Source organism: Pleurodeles waltl, chromosome 4_2 (genome assembly GCF_031143425.1).
Source record: "Pleurodeles waltl isolate 20211129_DDA chromosome 4_2, aPleWal1.hap1.20221129, whole genome shotgun sequence".
NCBI lineage: Eukaryota > Metazoa > Chordata > Amphibia > Caudata > Salamandridae > Pleurodeles > Pleurodeles waltl.
In genome coordinates, this window is record NC_090443.1 from 290,573,798 (window position 1) to 290,592,448 (window position 18,651).

The window sequence follows — 18,651 nt, forward strand, 5'->3', positions numbered from 1 at the left end:
TATGCTGCGCGAAGTAAGACAGACTACTCCCTAACCCGCTTGGTGAAGGAGCTCTCCCTTAACTCGAGTTATTGAATAAATCCCGATTATTCTCTACGTCTCGGACCCCGTCTCTTTCCTTTTTTTATTATTTATTTAACTTACAAGGAAAATTCAGAGGTATTTTAAATTATTTACCACATTTTGGCGCCCGAACAGGGACTTTCCCTTCTCTACACGCGCCGGTTTTGCCGGTCGCGGGTTTTTCCCCTACTCTCTCTCGCGACGGACTTTAGGTGCACCCGGTGGGGATTTCCCGCCGAACTCCCTCGGAGACCCAGGGGCGGACCAGCGCCCGGCATACACATGAGGCGGTGAGAGACGCGGAAAGTCCATACCCGAGTGCGACAACGAGGAGAAGAGGAGTCCGAGACGTCCGAGACCCCTCAAAACGCGCAGCGTCTGGATTCGATCGAAGAATAATGAGTTTGCTTTTCGGTGAGTACTGCTGAAAAGTATCAAGACGTTTTCTGTTTAAACAGAAACGGTACAGATATATATTAAGAATGTCATTATTTACTAAATTCAAGTATCGGGCAAAAGAGAAAAAATTGTTAGAGAGGGCGATTGCACTCCCACCCAAGGACACTCCAGCCAGGGCTTGAGAAGCCCTGTTCTCCCTAGATAGGACTGGTGGGGGGGAATCACCCTCAAAGTCACTATCATCTTCATCTGTGTTGCCATCCACAGAGGGGTTGGCTCTGTCATACTCTGCCAACAGCTCCTGGAGCTGTAGTTTGGTAGGTTTGGAGCCCATTGCTATTTTCTTTAGTTTACAGAGTGACCTTAGCTCTCTCATCTGTAGATGGAGGTAAGGTGTGGTGTCGAGTTCCACCACATTCACATCTGTATTAGACATTATGCTTCTAAAAGTTGGAATACTTTTTAAGAAACTAAAACTAGTTCTAGAATCTAATTCAAACTTTTAACAAACTTTAAAAGAAATGCTAACAGGGACTAACACAAGGCCCTAGCAGGACTTTTAAGAATTTAGAAAACTTTTCAAATTGCAAAAATCAATTTCTAATGACAATTTTGGAATTTGTCGTGTGATCAGGTATTGGCTGAGTAGTCCAGCAAATGCAAAGTCTTGTACCCCACCGCTGATCCACCAATGTAGGAAGTTGGCTCTGTATGTGCTATTTCAAAGTAAGGAATAGCATGCACAGAGTCCAAGGATTCCCCTTAGAGGTAAAATAGTGGTAAAAAGAGATAATACTAATGCTCTATTTTGTGGTAGTGTGGTCGAGCAGTAGGCTTATCCAAGGAGTAGTGTTAAGCATTTGTTGTACATACACATAGACAATAAATGAGGTACACACACTCAGAGACAAATCCAGCCAATAGGTTTTGTATAGAAAAATATATTTTCTTAGTTTATTTTAAGAACCACAGGTTTAACATGTAATATCTTGTTTGAAAGGTATTGCAGGTAAGTACATTAGGAACTTTGAATCATTTCAATTGCATGTATACTTTTCAAGTTATTCACAAATAGCTATTTTAAAAGTGGACACAGTGCAATTTTCACAGTTCCTGGGGGAGGTAAGTTTTTGTTAGTTTTACCAGGTAAGTAAGACACTTACAGGGTTCAGTTCTTGGTCCAAGGTAGCCCACCGTTGGGGGTTCAGAGCAACCCCAAAGTTACCACACCAGCAGCTCAGGGCCGGTCAGGTGCAGAGTTCAAAGTGGTGCCCAAAACGCATAGGCTTCAATGGAGAGAAGGGGGTGCCCCGGTTCCAGTCTGCCAGCAGGTAAGTACCCGCGTCTTCGGAGGGCAGACCAGGGGGGTTTTGTAGGGCACCGGGGGGGACACAAGCCCACACAGAAATTTCACCCTCAGCGGCGCGGGGGCGGCCGGGTGCAGTGTTAGAACAAGCGTCGGGTTCGCAATGGAAGTCAATGAGAGATCAAGGGATCTCTTCAGCGCTGCAGGCAGGCAAGTGGGGGCTTCCTCGGGGAAACCTCCACTTGGGCAAGGGAGAGGGACTCCTGGGGGTCACTTCTGCAGTGAAAGTCCGGTCCTTCAGGTCCTGGGGGCTGCGGGTGCAGGGTCTTTTCCAGGCGTCGGGACTTAGGTTTCAGAGAGTCGCGGTCAGGGGAAGCCTCGGGATTCCCTCTGCAGGCGGCGCTGTGGGGGCTCAGGGGGGACAGGTTTTGGTACTCACAGTCGTAGAGTAGTCCGGGGGTCCTCCCTGAGGTGTTGGTTCTCCACCAGCCGAGTCGGGGTCGCCGGGTGCAGTGTTGCAAGTCTCACGCTTCTTGCGGGGAGATTGCAGGGTTCTTTAAAGCTGCTTCTTTGGATAAAGTTGCAGTCTTTTTGGAGCAGGTCCGCTGTCCTCGGGAGTTTCTTGTCGTCGTCGAAGCATGGCAGTCCTCCGAGGATTCAGAGGTCGCTGGTCCCTTTGGAAGGCGTCGCTGGAGCAGAGTTCGTTGGAAGGCAGGAGACAGGCCGGTGAGTTTCTGGAGCCAAGGCAGTTGTTGTCTTCTGGTCTTCCTCTGCAGGGGTTTTCAGCTAGGCAGTCCTTCTTCTTGTAGTTGCAGGAATCTAATTTCTAGGTTCAGGGAGAGCCCTTAAATACTAAATTTAAGGGCGTGTTTAGGTCTGGGGGGTTAGTAGCCAATGGCTACTAGCCCTGAGGGTGGGTACACCCTCTTTGTGCCTCCTCCCGAGGGGAGGGGGTCACATCCCTAATCCTATTGGGGGAATCCTCCATCTGCAAGATGAAGGATTTCTAAAAGTTAGAGTCACCTCAGCTCAGGACACCTTAGGGGCTGTCCTGACTGGCCAGTGACTCCTCCTTGTTATTCTCATTATTTTCTCCGGCCTTGCCGCCAAAAGTGGGGGCCGGGGCCGGAGGGGGCGGGCAACTCCACTAGCTGGAGTGTCCTGCGGTGCTGTGACAAAGGGGTGAGCCTTTGAGGCTCACCGCCAGGTGCTACAGCTCCTGCCTGGGGGAGGTGTTAGCATCTCCACCCAGTGCAGGCTTTGTTACTGGCCTCAGAGTGACAAAGGCACTCTCCCCATGGGGCCAGCAACATGTCTCTAGTGTGGCAGGCTGCTGGGACCAGTCAGCCTACACAGATAGTCGGTTAAGTTTCAGGGGGCACCTCTAAGGTGCCCTCTGTGGTGTATTTTACAATAAAATGTACACTGCCATCAGTGTGCATTTATTGTGCTGAGAAGTTTGATACCAAACTTCCCAGTTTTCAGTGTAGCCATTATGGTGCTGTGGAGTTCGTGTAAAACAGACTCCCAGACCATATACTCTTATGGCTACCCTGCACTTACAATGTCTAAGGTTTTGCTTAGACACTGTAGGGGCACAGTGCTCATGCACTGGTACCCTCACCTATGGTATAGTGCACCCTGCCTTAGGGCTGTAAGGCCTGCTAGAGGGGTGTCTTACCTATACTGCATAGGCAGTGAGAGGCTGGCATGGCACCCTGAGTGGAGTGCCATGTCGACTTACTCATTTTGTTCTCACTAGCACACACAAGCTGGTAAGCAGTGTGTCTGTGCTGAGTGAGGGGTCTCTTAGGGTGGCATAATACATGCTGCAGCCCTTAGAGACCTTCCCTGGCATCAGGGCCCTTGGTACCAGAGGTACCAGTTACAAGGGACTTATCTGGATGCCAGGGTGTGCCAATTGTGGAATCAAAAGTACAGGTTAGGGAAAGAACACTGGTGCTGGGGCCTGGTTAGCAGGCCTCAGCACACTTTCAATTCAACACATAGCATCAGCAAAGGCAAAAAGTCAGGGGGTAACCATGCCAAGGAGGCATTTCCTTACACAACCCCCCCCCAAACGAAAGAGGATGAGACTAACCTTTCCCAAGAGAGTCTTCATTTTCTAAGTGGAAGAACCTGGAAAGGCCATCTGCATTGGCATGGGCAGTCCCAGGTCTGTGTTCCACTATAAAGTCCATTCCCTGTAGGGAGATGGACCACCTCAACAGTTTTGGATTTTCACCTTTCATTTGCATCAGCCATCTGAGAGGTCTGTGGTCAGTCTGAACTAGGAAGTGAGTACCAAAGAGGTATGGTCTCAGCTTCTTCAGGGACCAAACCACAGCAAAGGCCTCCCTCTCAATGGCACTCCAACGCTGCTCCCTGGGGAGTAACCTCCTGCTAATGAAAGCAACAGGCTGGTCAAGGCCATCATCATTTGTTTGGGACAAAACTGCCCCTATCCCATGTTCAGAGGCATCTGTTTGCACAATGAACTGCTTGGAGTAATCTGGAGCTTTTAGAACTGGTGCTGTGCACATAGCTTGTTTCAGGGTGTCAAAGGCCTGTTGGCATTCTACAGTCCAGTTTACTTTCTTGGGCATTTTCTTGGAGGTGAGTTCTGTGAGGGCTGTCACAATGGATCCATATCCCTTCACAAACCTCCTATAGTACCCAGTCAAGCCAAGGAATGCCCTGACTTGAGTCTGGGTTTTTGGAGCTGCCCAGTCCAGAATAGTCTGGATCTTAGGCTGGAGTGGCTGAACTTGGCCTCCACCTACAAGGTGTCCCAAGTAAACCACAGTTCCCTGCCCTATCTGGCATTTGGATGCCTTGATAGAGAGGCCTGCAGATTGCAGAGCCTTCAAAACCTTCTTCAGGTGGACCAGGTGATCTTGCCAGGTGGAGCTGAAGACAGCAATATCATCAAGATAAGCTGCACTAAAGGATTCCAGCCCAGCAAGGACTTGATTCACCAACCTTTGGAAGGTGGCAGGGGCATTCTTTAAACCAAAGGGCATAACAGTGAACTGATAATGCCCATCAGGTGTGGAGAATGCTGTCTTTTCTTTTGCTCCAGGGGCCATTTTGATTTGCCAGTACCCTGCTGTTAAGTCAAAGGTACTTAAGAATTTGGCAGCCCCTAATTTGTCTATTAGCTCATCAGCTCTAGGAATGGGGTGAGCATCTGTCTTGGTGACAGAGTTGAGACCTCTGTAGTCCACACAAAACCTCATCTCTCTCTTTCCTTCTTTGGTGTGAGGTTTGGGGACTAAGACCACTGGGCTAGCCCAGGGACTGTCAGAGTACTCAATTACTCCCAATTCCAGCATCTTGTGGACTTCCACCTTGATGCTTTCCTTAACTTGGTCAGACTGTCTAAATATTTTGTTTTTGACAGGCATGCTGTCTCCTGTGTCCACATCATGGGTACACAGGTGTGTCTGACCAGGGGTTAGGGAAAAGAGTTCTGCAAACTGCTGCAGGACCTTCCTGCAGTCAGACTGCTGTTGGCTAGAGAGGGTGTCTGAGTAGATCACTCCATCTACTGAGCCATCTTTAGGGTCTGATGAGAGGAGATCAGGGAGAGGTTCACTCTCAGCTTCCTGGTCCTCATCTGTTACCATCAACAGATTTACATCAGCCCTGTCATGGAAGAGCTTAAGGCGGTTCACATGGATCACCCTCTTGGGGCTCCTGCTTGTGCCCAGGTCCACTAGGTAGGTGACCTGACTCTTCCTTTCTAGTACTGGGTAAGGGCCACTCCATTTGTCCTGGAGTGCCCTGGGAGCCACAGGCTCCAGAACCCAGACTTTCTGCCCTGGTTGAAATTCAACCAGTGCAGCCTTTTGGTCATACCACAACTTCTGGAGTTGTTGGCTGGCCTCAAGGTTTTTACTTGCCTTTTCCATGTACTCTGCCATCCTTGAGCGAAGGCCAAGTACATAGTCCACTATGTCTTGTTTAGGCCCATGAAGAGGTCTCTCCCAGCCTTCTTTAACAAGAGCAAGTGGTCCCCTTACAGGGTGGCCAAACAGAAGTTCAAAGGGTGAGAATCCTACTCCCTTGTGAGGCACCTCTCTGTAAGCAAAAAGCAAACATGGCAGGAGGACATCCCATCTCCTTTTGAGTTTTTCTGGGAGCCCCATGATCATGCCCTTTAATGTCTTGTTGAATCTCTCAACAAGGCCATTAGTTTGTGGGTGATATGGTGTAGTGAATTTGTAAGTCACTCCACACTCATTCCACATGTGTTTTAGGTAAGCTGACATGAAGTTGGTACCTCTGTCAGAAACCACCTCCTTAGGGAAACCCACTCTGGTAAAGATACCTATGAGGGCCTTGGCTACTGCAGGGGCAGTAGTCGACCTAAGGGGAATAGCTTCAGGATACCTAGTAGCATGATCCACTACTACTAGGATGTACATATTTCCTGAGGCTGTGGGAGGTTCTAGTGGACCAACTATGTCCACACCCACTCTTTCAAAGGGGACCCCCACCACTGGAAGTGGAATGAGGGGGGCCTTTGGATGCCCACCTGTCTTACCACTGGATTGACAGGTGGGGCAGGAGAGGCAAAACTCCTTAACCTTCTGGGACATATTGGGCCAGTAGAAGTGGTTGACTAACCTCTCCCACGTCTTGGTTTGTCCCAAATGCCCAGCAAGGGGAATATCATGGGCTAAGGTCAGAATAAACTCTCTGAAACTCTGAGGCACTACCACTCTCCTAGTGGCACCAGGTTTGGGATCTCTTGCCTCAGTGTACAGGAGTCCATATTCCCAATAGACCCTATGTGTTCCATTTTTCTTGCCTTTGGACTCTTCAGCAGCTTGCTGCCTAAGGCCTTCAAGAGAGGGACAGGTTTCTTGTCCCTTACACAACTCTTCCCTTGAGGGTCCCCCTGGGCCCAAGAGCTCAACCTGATAAGGTTCCAGCTCCATAGGCTCAGTTCCCTCAGAGGGCAGAACTTCTTCCTGAGAAGAGAGGTTCTCTTTTTGGTGTTGTGTTGCAGCTGGTTTCCCAGCTGACTTTCCTTGTCTCTTGGTAGGCTGGGCCATTTTTCCAGACTCCAGCTCTACTTTTTCACCCTGTGCCTTGCACTGTGCCCTAGTCTTGACACACACCAGTTCAGGGATACCCAGCATGGCTGCATGGGTTTTCAGTTCTACCTCAGCCCATGCTGAGGACTCCAGGTCATTTCCAAGCAAACAGTCTACTGGGATATTTGAGGAGACCACCACCTGTTTCAGGCCTTTGACCCCTCCCCACTCTAAAGTTACCATAGCCATGGGATGTACTTTAGTCTGATTGTCAGCGTTGGTGACTGGATAAGTTTGTCCAGCCAGGTATTGGCCAGGGGAAACCAGTTTCTCTGTCACCATGGTGACACTGGCACCTGTATCCCTCAGGCCCTCTACACTTGTCCCATTAATTAAGAGCTGCTGCCTGTATTTTTGCATGTTAGGGGGCCAGGCAGCCAGTGTGGCTAAATCCACCCCACCCTCAGAGACTAATGTAGCTTCAGTGTGACACCTGATTTGCTCTGGGCACACTGTTGATCCCACTTGGAGACTGGCCATTCCAGTTTTAGCTGGATGGGAGTTAGAAGTGGTATCTTTCTTGGGACAGGCCTTGTCTCCAGTTTGGTGTCCAGACTGACTACAGTTTCGACACCAGGCCTTTTTGGGATCAAAGTTTTTACCCTTGTACCCAGAATTGTTTTGTGAAGAGGCTCTGGGCCCACCCTCCTGTGCAGGTTTTTGGGGGCCTGTAGAAAACTCTTTACTATCTTTGTTTTTGGCTGTCTCACCACCTTTCCCCTGGGGAGGTTTTGTGACCCCTTTCTTTTGGTCACCCCCTGTGGAAGTTTTGGACACCCTAGTCTTGACCCAATGGTCCGCCTTCTTTCCCAATTCTTGGGGAGAAATTGGTCCTAGGTCCACCAGATGCTGATGCAGTTTATCATTGAAACAATTACTTAATAGGTGTTCTTTCACAAATAAATTGTACAGCCCATCATAATCATTTACACCATTTCCTTGAATCCAACCATCTAGTGTTTTTACTGAGTAGTCTACAAAGTCAACCCAGGTCTGGCTCGAGGATTTTTGAGCCCCCCTGAATCTAATCCTATACTCCTCAGTGGAGAATCCAAAGCCCTCAATCAGGGTACCCTTCATGAGGTCATAAGATTCTGCATCTTTTTTAGAGAGTGTGAGGAGTCTATCCCTACACTTTCCTGTGAACATTTCCCAAAGGAGAGCACCCCAGTGAGATTTGTTCACTTTTCTGGTTTCACAAGCCCTCTCAAAAGCTGTGAACCATTTGGTGATATCATCACCATCTTCATATTTAGTTACAATCCCTTTGGGGATTTTCAACATGTCAGGAGAATCTCTGACCCTAGTTATGTTGCTGCCACCATTGATGGGTCCTAGGCCCATCTCTTGTCTTTCCCTTTCTATGGCTAGGATCTGTCTTTCCAAAGCCAATCTTTTGGCCATCCTGGCTAACTGGATGTCCTCTTCACTGGAGTTATCCTCAGTGATTTCAGAGGTGTTGGTCTCTCCTGTGAGGGAACCAGCATCTCTGACTATTATTTTTGGAGTCAGGGCTTGAGAAGCCCTGTTCTCCCTAGATAGGACTGGTGGGGGGGAATCACCCTCCAAGTCACTATCATCTTCATCTGTGTTGCCATCCACAGAGGGGTTGGCTCTGTCATACTCTGCCAACAGCTCCTGGAGCTGTAGTTTGGTAGGTTTGGAGCCCATTGCTATTTTCTTTAGTTTACAGAGTGACCTTAACTCTCTCACCTGTAGATGGAGGTAAGGTGTGGTGTCGAGTTCCACCACATTCACATCTGTATTAGACATTATGCTTCTAAAAGTTGGAATACTTTTTAAGAAACTAAAACTAGTTCTAGAATCTAATTCAAACTTTTAACAAACTTTAAAAGAAATGCTAACAGGGACTAACACAAGGCCCTAGCAGGACTTTTAAGAATTTAGAAAACTTTTCAAATTGCAAAAATCAATTTCTAATGACAATTTTGGAATTTGTCGTGTGATCAGGTATTGGCTGAGTAGTCCAGCAAATGCAAAGTCTTGTACCCCACCGCTGATCCACCAATGTAGGAAGTTGGCTCTGTATGTGCTATTTCAAAGTAAGGAATAGCATGCACAGAGTCCAAGGATTCCCCTTAGAGGTAAAATAGTGGTAAAAAGAGATAATACTAATGCTCTATTTTGTGGTAGTGTGGTCGAGCAGTAGGCTTATCCAAGGAGTAGTGTTAAGCATTTGTTGTACATACACATAGACAATAAATGAGGTACACACACTCAGAGACAAATCCAGCCAATAGGTTTTGTATAGAAACATATATTTTCTTAGTTTATTTTAAGAACCACAGGTTAAAATTTAACATGTAATATCTTGTTCGAAAGGTATTGCAGGTAAGTACATTAGGAACTTTGAATCATTTCAATTGCATGTATACTTTTCAAGTTATTCACAAATAGCTATTTAAAAAGTGGACACAGTGCAATTTTCACAGTTCCTGGGGGAGGTAAGTTTTTGTTAGTTTTACCAGGTAAGTAAGACACTTACAGGGTTCAGTTCTTGGTCCAAGGTAGCCCACCGTTGGGGGTTCAGAGCAACCCCAAAGTTACCACACCAGCAGCTCAGGGCCGGTCAGGTGCAGAGTTCAAAGTGGGGCCCAAAACGCATAGGCTTCAATGGAGAGAAGGGGGTGCCCCGGTTCCAGTCTGCCAGCAGGTAAGTACCCGCGTCTTCGGAGGGCAGACCAGGGGGGTTTTGTAGGGCACCGGGGGGGACACAAGCCCACACAGAAATTTCACCCTCAGCGGCGCGGGGGCGGCCGGGTGCAGTGTTAGAACAAGCGTCGGGTTCGCAATGGAAGTCAATGAGAGATCAAGGGATCTCTTCAGCGCTGCAGGCAGGCAAGTGGGGGCTTCCTCGGGGAAACCTCCACTTGGGCAAGGGAGAGGGACTCCTGGGGGTCACTTCTGCAGTGAAAGTCCGGTCCTTCAGGTCCTGGGGGCTGCGGGTGCAGGGTCTTTTCCAGGCGTCGGGACTTAGGTTTCAGAGAGTCGCGGTCAGGGGAAGCCTCGGGATTCCCTCTGCAGGCGGCGCTGTGGGGGCTCAGGGGGGACAGGTTTTGGTACTCACAGTCGTAGAGTAGTCCGGGGGTCCTCCCTGAGGTGTTGGTTCTCCACCAGCCGAGTCGGGGTCGCCGGGTGCAGTGTTGCAAGTCTCACGCTTCTTGCGGGGAGATTGCAGGGTTCTTTAAAGCTGCTTCTTTGGATAAAGTTGCAGTCTTTTTGGAGCAGGTCCGCTGTCCTCGGGAGTTTCTTGTCGTCGTCGAAGCATGGCAGTCCTCCGAGGATTCAGAGGTCGCTGGTCCCTTTGGAAGGCGTCGCTGGAGCAGAGTTCGTTGGAAGGCAGGAGACAGGCCGGTGAGTTTCTGGAGCCAAGGCAGTTGTTGTCTTCTGGTCTTCCTCTGCAGGGGTTTTCAGCTAGGCAGTCCTTCTTCTTGTAGTTGCAGGAATCTAATTTCTAGGTTCAGGGAGAGCCCTTAAATACTAAATTTAAGGGCGTGTTTAGGTCTGGGGGGTTAGTAGCCAATGGCTACTAGCCCTGAGGGTGGGTACACCCTCTTTGTGCCTCCTCCCGAGGGGAGGGGGTCACATCCCTAATCCTATTGGGGGAATCCTCCATCTGCAAGATGAAGGATTTCTAAAAGTTAGAGTCACCTCAGCTCAGGACACCTTAGGGGCTGTCCTGACTGGCCAGTGACTCCTCCTTGTTATTCTCATTATTTTCTCCGGCCTTGCCGCCAAAAGTGGGGGCCGGGGCCGGAGGGGGCGGGCAACTCCACTAGCTGGAGTGTCCTGCGGTGCTGTGACAAAGGGGTGAGCCTTTGAGGCTCACCGCCAGGTGCTACAGCTCCTGCCTGGGGGAGGTGTTAGCATCTCCACCCAGTGCAGGCTTTGTTACTGGCCTCAGAGTGACAAAGGCACTCTCCCCATGGGGCCAGCAACATGTCTCTAGTGTGGCAGGCTGCTGGGACCAGTCAGCCTACACAGATAGTCGGTTAAGTTTCAGGGGGCACCTCTAAGGTGCCCTCTGTGGTGTATTTTACAATAAAATGTACACTGCCATCAGTGTGCATTTATTGTGCTGAGAAGTTTGATACCAAACTTCCCAGTTTTCAGTGTAGCCATTATGGTGCTGTGGAGTTCGTGTAAAACAGACTCCCAGACCATATACTCTTATGGCTACCCTGCACTTACAATGTCTAAGGTTTTGCTTAGACACTGTAGGGGCACAGTGCTCATGCACTGGTACCCTCACCTATGGTATAGTGCACCCTGCCTTAGGGCTGTAAGGCCTGCTAGAGGGGTGTCTTACCTATACTGCATAGGCAGTGAGAGGCTGGCATGGCACCCTGAGTGGAGTGCCATGTCGACTTACTCATTTTGTTCTCACTAGCACACACAAGCTGGTAAGCAGTGTGTCTGTGCTGAGTGAGGGGTCTCTTAGGGTGGCATAATACATGCTGCAGCCCTTAGAGACCTTCCCTGGCATCAGGGCCCTTGGTACCAGAGGTACCAGTTACAAGGGACTTATCTGGATGCCAGGGTGTGCCAATTGTGGAATCAAAAGTACAGGTTAGGGAAAGAACACTGGTGCTGGGGCCTGGTTAGCAGGCCTCAGCACACTTTCAATTCAACACATAGCATCAGCAAAGGCAAAAAGTCAGGGGGTAACCATGCCAAGGAGGCATTTCCTTACACAACCCCCCCCCAAACGAAAGAGGATGAGACTAACCTTTCCCAAGAGAGTCTTCATTTTCTAAGTGGAAGAACCTGGAAAGGCCATCTGCATTGGCATGGGCAGTCCCAGGTCTGTGTTCCACTATAAAGTCCATTCCCTGTAGGGAGATGGACCACCTCAACAGTTTTGGATTTTCACCTTTCATTTGCATCAGCCATCTGAGAGGTCTGTGGTCAGTCTGAACTAGGAAGTGAGTACCAAAGAGGTATGGTCTCAGCTTCTTCAGGGACCAAACCACAGCAAAGGCCTCCCTCTCAATGGCACTCCAACGCTGCTCCCTGGGGAGTAACCTCCTGCTAATGAAAGCAACAGGCTGGTCAAGGCCATCATCATTTGTTTGGGACAAAACTGCCCCTATCCCATGTTCAGAGGCATCTGTTTGCACAATGAACTGCTTGGAGTAATCTGGAGCTTTTAGAACTGGTGCTGTGCACATAGCTTGTTTCAGGGTGTCAAAGGCCTGTTGGCATTCTACAGTCCAGTTTACTTTCTTGGGCATTTTCTTGGAGGTGAGTTCTGTGAGGGCTGTCACAATGGATCCATATCCCTTCACAAACCTCCTATAGTACCCAGTCAAGCCAAGGAATGCCCTGACTTGAGTCTGGGTTTTTGGAGCTGCCCAGTCCAGAATAGTCTGGATCTTAGGCTGGAGTGGCTGAACTTCGCCTCCACCTACAAGGTGTCCCAAGTAAACCACAGTTCCCTGCCCTATCTGGCATTTGGATGCCTTGATAGAGAGGCCTGCAGATTGCAGAGCCTTCAAAACCTTCTTCAGGTGGACCAGGTGATCCTGCCAGGTGGAGCTGAAGACAGCAATATCATCAAGATAAGCTGCACTAAAGGATTCCAGCCCAGCAAGGACTTGATTCACCAACCTTTGGAAGGTGGCAGGGGCATTCTTTAAACCAAAGGGCATAACAGTGAACTGATAATGCCCATCAGGTGTGGAGAATGCTGTCTTTTCTTTTGCTCCAGGGGCCATTTTGATTTGCCAGTACCCTGCTGTTAAGTCAAAGGTACTTAAGAATTTGGCAGCCCCTAATTTGTCTATTAGCTCATCAGCTCTAGGAATGGGGTGAGCATCTGTCTTGGTGACAGAGTTGAGACCTCTGTAGTCCACACAAAACCTCATCTCTCTCTTTCCTTCTTTGGTGTGAGGTTTGGGGACTAAGACCACTGGGCTAGCCCAGGGACTGTCAGAGTACTCAATTACTCCCAATTCCAGCATCTTGTGGACTTCCACCTTGATGCTTTCCTTAACTTGGTCAGACTGTCTAAATATTTTGTTTTTGACAGGCATGCTGTCTCCTGTGTCCACATCATGGGTACACAGGTGTGTCTGACCAGGGGTTAGGGAAAAGAGTTCTGCAAACTGCTGCAGGACCTTCCTGCAGTCAGACTGCTGTTGGCTAGAGAGGGTGTCTGAGTAGATCACTCCATCTACTGAGCCATCTTTAGGGTCTGATGAGAGGAGATCAGGGAGAGGTTCACTCTCAGCTTCCTGGTCCTCATCTGTTACCATCAACAGATTTACATCAGCCCTGTCATGGAAGAGCTTAAGGCGGTTCACATGGATCACCCTCTTGGGGCTCCTGCTTGTGCCCAGGTCCACTAGGTAGGTGACCTGACTCTTCCTTTCTAGTACTGGGTAAGGGCCACTCCATTTGTCCTGGAGTGCCCTGGGAGCCACAGGCTCCAGAACCCAGACTTTCTGCCCTGGTTGAAATTCAACCAGTACAGCCTTTTGGTCATACCACAACTTCTGGAGTTGTTGGCTGGCCTCAAGGTTTTTACTTGCCTTTTCCATGTACTCTGCCATCCTTGAGCGAAGGCCAAGTACATAGTCCACTATGTCTTGTTTAGGCCCATGAAGAGGTCTCTCCCAGCCTTCTTTAACAAGAGCAAGTGGTCCCCTTACAGGGTGGCCAAACAGAAGTTCAAAGGGTGAGAATCCTACTCCCTTGTGAGGCACCTCTCTGTAAGCAAAAAGCAAACATGGCAGGAGGACATCCCATCTCCTTTTGAGTTTTTCTGGGAGCCCCATGATCATGCCCTTTAATGTCTTGTTGAATCTCTCAACAAGGCCATTAGTTTGTGGGTGATATGGTGTAGTGAATTTGTAAGTCACTCCACACTCATTCCACATGTGTTTTAGGTAAGCTGACATGAAGTTGGTACCTCTGTCAGAAACCACCTCCTTAGGGAAACCCACTCTGGTAAAGATACCTATGAGGGCCTTGGCTACTGCAGGGGCAGTAGTCGACCTAAGGGGAATAGCTTCAGGATACCTAGTAGCATGATCCACTACTACTAGGATGTACATATTTCCTGAGGCTGTGGGAGGTTCTAGTGGACCAACTATGTCCACACCCACTCTTTCAAAGGGGACCCCCACCACTGGAAGTGGAATGAGGGGGGCCTTTGGATGCCCACCTGTCTTACCACTGGATTGACAGGTGGGGCAGGAGAGGCAAAACTCCTTAACCTTCTGGGACATATTGGGCCAGTAGAAGTGGTTGACTAACCTCTCCCACGTCTTGGTTTGTCCCAAATGCCCAGCAAGGGGAATATCATGGGCTAAGGTCAGAATAAACTCTCTGAAACTCTGAGGCACTACCACTCTCCTAGTGGCACCAGGTTTGGGATCTCTTGCCTCAGTGTACAGGAGTCCATATTCCCAATAGACCCTATGTGTTCCATTTTTCTTGCCTTTGGACTCTTCAGCAGCTTGCTGCCTAAGGCCTTCAAGAGAGGGACAGGTTTCTTGTCCCTTACACAACTCTTCCCTTGAGGGTCCCCCTGGGCCCAAGAGCTCAACCTGATAAGGTTCCAGCTCCATAGGCTCAGTTCCCTCAGAGGGCAGAACTTCTTCCTGAGAAGAGAGGTTCTCTTTTTGGTGTTGTGTTGCAGCTGGTTTCCCAGCTGACTTTCCTTGTCTCTTGGTAGGCTGGGCCATTTTTCCAGACTCCAGCTCTACTTTTTCACCCTGTGCCTTGCACTGTGCCCTAGTCTTGACACACACCAGTTCAGGGATACCCAGCATGGCTGCATGGGTTTTCAGTTCTACCTCAGCCCATGCTGAGGACTCCAGGTCATTTCCAAGCAAACAGTCTACTGGGATATTTGAGGAGACCACCACCTGTTTCAGGCCTTTGACCCCTCCCCACTCTAAAGTTACCATAGCCATGGGATGTACTTTAGTCTGATTGTCAGCGTTGGTGACTGGATAAGTTTGTCCAGCCAGGTATTGGCCAGGGGAAACCAGTTTCTCTGTCACCATGGTGACACTGGCACCTGTATCCCTCAGGCCCTCTACACTTGTCCCATTAATTAAGAGCTGCTGCCTGTATTTTTGCATGTTAGGGGGCCAGGCAGCCAGTGTGGCTAAATCCACCCCACCCTCAGAGACTAATGTAGCTTCAGTGTGACACCTGATTTGCTCTGGGCACACTGTTGATCCCACTTGGAGACTGGCCATTCCAGTTTTAGCTGGATGGGAGTTAGAAGTGGTATCTTTCTTGGGACAGGCCTTGTCTCCAGTTTGGTGTCCAGACTGACTACAGTTTCGACACCAGGCCTTTTTGGGATCAAAGTTTTTACCCTTGTACCCAGAATTGTTTTGTGAAGAGGCTCTGGGCCCACCCTCCTGTGCAGGTTTTTGGGGGCCTGTAGAAAACTCTTTACTATCTTTGTTTTTGGCTGTCTCACCACCTTTCCCCTGGGGAGGTTTTGTGACCCCTTTCTTTTGGTCACCCCCTGTGGAAGTTTTGGACACCCTAGTCTTGACCCAATGGTCCGCCTTCTTTCCCAATTCTTGGGGAGAAATTGGTCCTAGGTCCACCAGATGCTGATGCAGTTTATCATTGAAACAATTACTTAATAGGTGTTCTTTCACAAATAAATTGTACAGCCCATCATAATCATTTACACCATTTCCTTGAATCCAACCATCTAGTGTTTTTACTGAGTAGTCTACAAAGTCAACCCAGGTCTGGCTCGAGGATTTTTGAGCCCCCCTGAATCTAATCCTATACTCCTCAGTGGAGAATCCAAAGCCCTCAATCAGGGTACCCTTCATGAGGTCATAAGATTCTGCATCTTTTTTAGAGAGTGTGAGGAGTCTATCCCTACACTTTCCTGTGAACATTTCCCAAAGGAGAGCACCCCAGTGAGATTTGTTCACTTTTCTGGTTTCACAAGCCCTCTCAAAAGCTGTGAACCATTTGGTGATATCATCACCATCTTCATATTTAGTTACAATCCCTTTGGGGATTTTCAACATGTCAGGAGAATCTCTGACCCTAGTTATGTTGCTGCCACCATTGATGGGTCCTAGGCCCATCTCTTGTCTTTCCCTTTCTATGGCTAGGATCTGTCTTTCCAAAGCCAATCTTTTGGCCATCCTGGCTAACTGGATGTCCTCTTCACTGGAGTTATCCTCAGTGATTTCAGAGGTGTTGGTCTCTCCTGTGAGGGAACCAGCATCTCTGACTATTATTTTTGGAGTCAGGGCTTGAGAAGCCCTGTTCTCCCTAGATAGGACTGGTGGGGGGGAATCACCCTCCAAGTCACTATCATCTTCATCTGTGTTGCCATCCACAGAGGGGTTGGCTCTGTCATACTCTGCCAACAGCTCCTGGAGCTGTAGTTTGGTAGGTTTGGAGCCCATTGCTATTTTCTTTAGTTTACAGAGTGACCTTAACTCTCTCACCTGTAGATGGAGGTAAGGTGTGGTGTCGAGTTCCACCACATTCACATCTGTATTAGACATTATGCTTCTAAAAGTTGGAATACTTTTTAAGAAACTAAAACTAGTTCTAGAATCTAATTCAAACTTTTAACAAACTTTAAAAGAAATGCTAACAGGGACTAACACAAGGCCCTAGCAGGACTTTTAAGAATTTAGAAAACTTTTCAAATTGCAAAAATCAATTTCTAATGACAATTTTGGAATTTGTCGTGTGATCAGGTATTGGCTGAGTAGTCCAGCAAATGCAAAGTCTTGTACCCCACCGCTGATCCACCAATGTAGGAAGTTGGCTCTGTATGTGCTATTTCAAAGTAAGGAATAGCATGCACAGAGTCCAAGGATTCCCCTTAGAGGTAAAATAGTGGTAAAAAGAGATAATACTAATGCTCTATTTTGTGGTAGTGTGGTCGAGCAGTAGGCTTATCCAAGGAGTAGTGTTAAGCATTTGTTGTACATACACATAGACAATAAATGAGGTACACACACTCAGAGACAAATCCAGCCAATAGGTTTTGTATAGAAACATATATTTTCTTAGTTTATTTTAAGAACCACAGGTTAAAATTTAACATGTAATATCTTGTTCGAAAGGTATTGCAGGTAAGTACATTAGGAACTTTGAATCATTTCAATTGCATGTATACTTTTCAAGTTATTCACAAATAGCTATTTAAAAAGTGGACACAGTGCAATTTTCACAGTTCCTGGGGGAGGTAAGTTTTTGTTAGTTTTACCAGGTAAGTAAGACACTTACAGGGTTCAGTTCTTGGTCCAAGGTAGCCCACCGTTGGGGGTTCAGAGCAACCCCAAAGTTACCACACCAGCAGCTCAGGGCCGGTCAGGTGCAGAGTTCAAAGTGGGGCCCAAAACGCATAGGCTTCAATGGAGAGAAGGGGGTGCCCCGGTTCCAGTCTGCCAGCAGGTAAGTACCCGCGTCTTCGGAGGGCAGACCAGGGGGGTTTTGTAGGGCACCGGGGGGGACACAAGCCCACACAGAAATTTCACCCTCAGCGGCGCGGGGGCGGCCGGGTGCAGTGTTAGAACAAGCGTCGGGTTCGCAATGGAAGTCAATGAGAGATCAAGGGATCTCTTCAGCGCTGCAGGCAGGCAAGTGGGGGCTTCCTCGGGGAAACCTCCACTTGGGCAAGGGAGAGGGACTCCTGGGGGTGACTTCTGCAGTGAAAGTCCGGTCCTTCAGGTCCTGGGGGCTGCGGGTGCAGGGTCTTTTCCAGGCGTCGGGACTTAGGTTTCAGAGAGTCACGGTCAGGGGAAGCCTCGGGATTCCCTCTGCAGGCGGCGCTGTGGGGGCTCAGGGGGGACAGGTTTTGGTACTCACAGTCGTAGAGTAGTCCGGGGGTCCTCCCTGAGGTGTTGGTTCTCCACCAGCCGAGTCGGGGTCGCCGGGTGCAGTGTTGCAAGTCTCACGCTTCTTGCGGGGAGATGGCAGGGTTCTTTAAAGCTGCTCCTTTGGATAAAGTTGCAGTCTTTTTGGAGCAGGTCCGCTGTCCTCAGGAGTTTCTTGTCGTCGTCGAAGCAGGGCAGTCCTCCGAGGATTCAGAGGTCGCTGGTCACTTTGGAAGGCGTCGCTGGAGCAGAGTTCGTTGGAAGGCAGGAGACAGGCCGTGAGTTTCTGGAGCCAAGGCAGTTTTTGTCTTCTGGTCTTCCTCTGCAGGGGTTTTCAGCTAGGCAGTCCTTCTTCTTGTAGTTGCAGGAATCTAATTTCTAGGTTCAGGGAGAGCCCTTAAATACTAAATTTAAGGGCGTGTTTAGGTCTGGGGGGTTAGTAGCCAATGGCTACTAGCCCTGAGGGTGGGTACACCCTCTTTGTGCCTCCTCCCGAGGGGAGGGGGTCACATCCCTAATCCTATTGGGGGAATCCTCCATCTGCAAGATGGAGGATTTCTAAAAGTTAGAGTAACCTCAGCTCAGGACACCTTAGGGGCTGTCCTGACTGGCCAGTGACTCCTCCTTGTTATTCTCATTATTTTCTCCGGCCTTGCCGCCAAAAGTGGGGGCCGGGGCCGGAGGGGGCGGGCAACTCCACTAGCTGGAGTGTCCTGCGGTGCTGTGACAAAGGGGTGAGCCTTTGAGGCTCACCGCCAGGTGTTACAGCTCCTGCCTGGGGGAGGTGTTAGCATCTCCACCCAGTGCAGGCTTTGTTACTGGCCTCAGAGTGACAAAGGCACTCTCCCCATGGGGCCAGCAACATGTCTCTAGTGTGGCAGGCTGCTGGGACCAGTCAGCCTACACAGATAGTCGGTTAAGTTTCAGG